Here is a 6,000-nt window from a genome sequence, read left to right as displayed (position 1 = left end):
AGTCTTCAACATTTTACTATACTAGCTTTATTACATACCTGCTTATCCAACCGTTTATTCAACCATTAATCCATCTTATGGGGGCAGGGGCATTTCAAAGTAGCTCCCAGCATCCAGAACTGCCAGAGCTCCTCAAGGTCTCCAGGATGATGGGTAGGATGGGTGAATCTGATGGGCAGAGCCTGGGGCTTGACTTGGACCCTAGCTACATAAGAAGCTTCAAACTGACAGTATTGGTTCTGTTCTTTAACACAGACAAAATAACAGTGGTTTAAACAATTTCCATGTCTCTCTCATAGAAATGTCTAATGAGGTAAACAATTAAGGGCATAGAGGTCTTCCTTTCACATTCCCACATTTTCTGAGATACCATTTTTTATTCATGGTGGGAGGTGGCTCATGGGATATTCCTCTAAGATTTAGGATAGTTGGCTTTCTGAATCGGGGAATGGGTCATGTCTGGGTAGCCGAAACCACATCCTAGAACAGGAAAGACTCTAAGTAGAGAGTCCAGCATGTTTCCCCTGAGAACTATTCTTACTCTTTAGTAATTTGGACTGTTTTATGGTATCTCCTGGTTTTCTGGAACTCCTTATGACATGTTATTTAATTAAGTAAACACTTTGAGTTCCTTCTATGTATCGTACTTAGTGCCAATGTACGATGTGATTATCTTAGCAGTGCTGGTAGGGTGCTGTATGCAGGCATTATCCTATAGTCACAGACTGAAGAGTTTTAACTCAGAAAAATTGTTCTTTTCATATTTCTATGGTGTTTTGAAGATTTTTCAAAATGCTTTCTCGGGATTTATTCTCACCACTCTGAAATATAGTATCATCTTCACTATGCAGTTAATAAAGGGCTTGGAAAAATTACCTAACATCACATGGAAGAACTGGGATTCAAACCTATGTTTTTGAAATTTTCACCCACCACTCCTCCCCCTACACCACAGCCATTTCTAGACTACCTCAAGAAGTGTCAAAAGTCTGCCTCTCCAGGTTATGGGAATCAGGCTATTATTACAATCCCCAATCACCCCACAGATTAGTCACTAATTGAAGTATAAAATGTACCTTTGATGAGGGATCAGAAGGCTAGTTGAAGACAAAGCAGAGGCTGATCCTCTGCAACCCCCTTGCACCCTCACTTCTGGGTGGGATATGGGTGACATTCTTCGGGGACCTCCCAAGTATCTTCATGTTAATGCCTTGCTAGAGGGGAAAAACAACATTAACGTGCCAATGGCATGGCCTCCAGTACCTTATAGGTCCTCTTTAGCATATGAAAGTTCTTTTGAAAACCTCCCTTTTTCCTTACCTCCCCCAACCCCAGATTATATAATCAATTGCTCCTCACAACCCTAGTGCAGCTCTTTCTGTCCATGGGACCTGTCCCCATTCGTGCTTTAATAAGCCACCTTTTTGCACCAAAGGTGTCTCAAGAATTCTTTCTTGGCCATTGGCTCTGGACCTCACCCCACTGAACCTCACATTTATTCCAAAACCACATCACTTTACGCCCACCTTGGGGCTTTGAGTCTTTTCATCTGGACTCTGAGATTTGGTGCAAATTTGTTGAGTACTTTTCTCTTCCTTCCAGGGGCTTTTCAAGGAGTACAGTCTTATACACTCTTACTGAAACATTTTCATGTTGATTGGTCAGGCTGCAATCCTCTAGCCCATGGCTACTCTCCGGGGAGGAGAAAGCCTGTCTTTTGGCTGGAAGTTAATACCCTGGCCAGGATGGTAATAAGACCCAGACACTAGATGCCCTCTCTTTGCTTCTGTCCTTATACAAAGGACTGTCTGGGCACAGGACCGTCATCTAAGTGACTAGCTCAGCTGCCAATCCTAAGACTCCCATGTGAGGTTTCCTCCTGGTTGATATAATGCAATCCCCTCCACTTCTCTGGTCTAGCCATTTCTGGCTGTGGGACCTCCTCTGGAAGCTGGCTGAAACCAATACCTGATGGAATAAAGTTCAACTTGGAGGGGTCGCTGGGTGGCTCAGTGGGTCAAGTATCTTTTAATTTTTTAAGATTTTATTTGGGGCGCCTGGGTGGCTCAGTCATTAAACATCTGCCTTCAACTCAGGTCATGATCTCAGGGTCCTGGGATCGAGCCCCCCCATGGGGCTCTCTGCTCAGCGGGGAGCCTGCTTCCCCCTCCCCCTCTGTCTGCCTCTCTGCCTACTTGTGACTTCTCTCTCGGTCAAATAAATAAATAAAATCTGAAAGAAAAAAAAAAGTCCAACTGGGGACCATTTCCTAGTTTTCTATAAAGGTCATATATGCTGGAATGCCATTTAGACCTTGATGGATTCCCATCTTTACTGTTTTCCATCAATGTCCTCTACTAGCTACTTAAATTATAAATTTGGGTAATTTCCCTAGTAAAATTTTTCTAGCGTTCTCCATGGGTTAAAAATGACAGGTAGATAATACAGCTTTCAGGGTATAGGACAGTATTTCAGTCCATTCACCAGGCACCCATTGGTAGCCTAGGATGAGAAGGGGAAGGGGAGGGGCTTCAGCATCCCTTCCAGGCCTCTTAAGGCAGGAATGCCTCAGGGGAAGGCAGGATTGTGATCAATAGTGATTTCTTGTTTGAGGGATGCTTCTGGTTGCTTTTGACACACAAAACCTCTGACATGTCCTGCATGGGAACACTGTGTGGGAGTTGGGTGGGATGTGGGCATGGTAGATTTTGGTAATGGACCTTCTCTACTTTTCCGGGAGCACTGATGAAGTTTTAGAATATAAGTGAGGTCCAGGGCCAATGACCAAAAGAAAGAATTCTTGAGACATCTTTGGTGCAAAATGGTGGTTTATTTTTTTTTTTTATTTTTTTTTTAAGATTTTTATTTATTTATTTGACAGAGAGAAATTGCAAGTACACTGAGAGGCAGGCAGAGAGAGAGAGAAGGAAGCAGGCTCCCTGCTGAGCAGAGAGCCCGATGCGGGACTCGATCCCAGGACCCTGAGATCATGACCTGAGCCAAAGGCAGTGGCTTAACCCACTGAGCCACCCAGGCGCCCCAAAATGGTGGTTTATTAAAGCAGAGGGACAGGACACGTGGGAAGAAAGAGCTGCTGCCCTGGGATTGTGAGGGGTGGCTGATTATATACTATGGGGTTGAGGAAGGTAAGGAAAAGAAAGGGTTTGAAAGAACTTTCATGTACTAAAGAAGATATACAGGATACTGGAGGCTTTGCTATTTGTCAAGTTAAGGTTGTTTTTCCTTTTAGTAAGGCATGGGAGCTTCCTGGAGGAATGTTGCACTCCTCCTATCTCACGTCCTTGTAAATAAGCTTTAGGTTTAGAAGAAATTCAGCTTTATTTACATTTCCCTCTGCCTCAGCCTCCCTCAATATTATGGAGGGGAAGATGATGTTAAGGCTTCAGGAACTGAGTTATGGGTCTCTGGAAGTTAGGCTATTGGTAAGAAAGCTTCTTCCTTGTCAATCACTTGGATATTTGTAAACTGAGGGAGACTCAGGTCTTGCAGGATTGTGATCTCTACAAGTCAACTATTTGTTTTTCCTTTAGGGAAGCCAGAAGTGACTGAGGAATGTCACATATAACCCATGCAGGGGCGAGGAGGGTGGGGTTGCCGGATGCCAGCTTCTGCCTTGCCCTCATCTTGCTTTGGTTCCCTCATTAGCATGAGCTCACTAGGCTTCTCCACCCCCAAGGAACTATCCCTTGGGGTGCCTTTTTAACCCACTGGAAACAACTGGGATTGCAAAATTTAGGAAAGGACAGATCTCCTGTAATGCTGCATGGTCACAGTGGGCTCTGTCAGCTGGCTCTTTCCTGCAGGAAACAGGGCAAAGAGACAGGTACCCTAGGTCCTCCCAGGCTTTCAGGGCTCTAATCAGGACCCAGACCTAAGGTCCTCTTGGAGAACATGTTTGGCTAGTGAACTCCCTCCTGAGATACTGGATAATTATTTAACTGAACAGGCCTCTTCTGAGTAAACCTAGCTTGCTGGAGGAAGCGCAGCCCATTCCAGACAAAGGGGACTCTCGACCCTCTCCCCATTCATTGTTCTTCCTAATAGATGTGGGGGCTTCTCCCTCACTTATTTCCCAGGTTAATGGCTATAATTGGAGCCAGCTGTGGCTAGTCTACCTCGGGTGAGGACTTTGAGGGATATTCGCAAGCAGCTGCCAAAACCCTATTTGTTTTGAGGAAATTACCTGTCTTCTCTAGCCCATCATGGACAGCTTATTCCCCCTTGTTGGCTGCAAAACATGGCATCTGCTCCTCTGTTGAAGCTGATGAGCTCTAGAACCAGAAACACTTTCTCTGCCATCTGGCAGCACTTTGCCTCGTCTGCGTTCCCTTCACCACCTGTTTCTGCATCAACTTGGATGTGGCCTGCACAAGTTGTAGCCTGCTTCTAGACCATCCTTGGCACCTCTGACACCATTGATCCTCTTACTCCAAAGAAGAGCAACCCTTGGACCTTACACCACCCACTTCAGATTTCCCCACCAATGTCCCAATTAAAAATTGACAGGAGAAAATGGACTTCTATTTTTTATTTTAATTTTTTAAGATTTTATTTGGGGCGCCTGGGTGGCTCAGTCATTAAACATCTGCCTTCAGCTCAGGTCATGATCCCAGGGCCGTGGGATTGAGCCCCGCATTGGGCCCTCTAATTGGCGGGATGACTTCTCCCTCTCCCACTCCCCCTGCTTGTGTTCCCTCTCTCACTGTGTGTGTGTGTCTCTCTGTCAAATAAATAAATAGATAAAATCTTTTTAAAAATGGTTTTATTTATTTGTCAGAGAGAGGGAACACATGCAGGGAGGAGCGGCAGGCAGAGGGAGAAGCAGGCTGCTGGCTGAGCAGGGGTCCGATGTGGGGCTCGATCCCAGGACCCTGAGATCATGACCTCAGCGGAAGGCAGCGGCTTAACTGACAGCCCTGCAGGTGTCTGCGAAATGAATTTTAAAAGAGGATCCAGGTGGGATATATTCAGTATTTAAACTAATTTCAGTTCATTGCTTTAAGGAAGACATGTCTTAGGGCGCCTGGGTAGCTCAGTTTGTTAAGCATCTGCCTTCGGCTCAGATCATGATCTCAGGGTCCTGGGATCCACCCCCACATTTGCGGGGAGCTACTCAGCAGGAAGCCTGCTTCTCCCTCTCCCTTTGCCCCACCTCCCACTCATTTCCCTCTCTCTCTCTCTCAAAGAAAAAAAGAAAAGATAGATGTCATTAAGGGTATCAGCATTAAATATGAAACTTTTATTCTACCATGATTTATTGAAGGTCAAATGAGTTCGTGATTCTCTGTTGCAGTTTGTTAGCAAAAAGGTAACTTAAAATGATGGTTAATCTCAGCTCTCTCAAAGTTTTGCTGGGATGATAAACGAGATTGAATTCATTGGACATCTCGGTCTTTTCCAAATGAGATAAAACACTAAAGCATTGAGTACTGGAGGTTTATGCTGTTGACTCCTTATTGCAAAAAACTAAGGACACTTGAGTCTCTTGGTAAACATGCTTTGTGCTTAAGTGATTCATAAATTTGGCATCTAAAGTGTTCTGGTGGAACAATTCACAATGGGTTACTACTTAGTTTTCACTGGAGAGGGCATTTTCTAAGAGTGAAAAATTTTGCCAAATGTCATGAAGACTAATGAAAATAAGAAAAGCAGCTCTGTAGGTAGAAAAGTAGATAATGTGGGGCGCCTGGGTGGCTCAGTGGGTTGAGGCCTCTGCTTTCGGCTCAGGTCATGATCCCGGGGTCCTGGGATCGAGCCCCACATTGGGCTCTCTGCTCGGCAGGGAGCCTGCTTCCTCCTCTCTCTCTGCCTGCCTCTCTCCCTACTTGTGATCTCTGTCAAATAAATAAATAAAAATCTTTAAAAAAAAAAAAAAAGAAAAGTAGATGATGTAGGAAAGACGATGTTAAGGTTTGAAGCTGATAGCCGAGAAAGAATTCTTGAGACATGTTTGGTGCAAAAAAAGTGATTTTATTAAAG

Source organism: Mustela nigripes, chromosome 10 (genome assembly GCF_022355385.1).
Source record: "Mustela nigripes isolate SB6536 chromosome 10, MUSNIG.SB6536, whole genome shotgun sequence".
NCBI classification, from domain to species: Eukaryota; Metazoa; Chordata; class Mammalia; order Carnivora; family Mustelidae; genus Mustela; species Mustela nigripes.
This window is presented reverse-complemented; position numbering follows the sequence as displayed.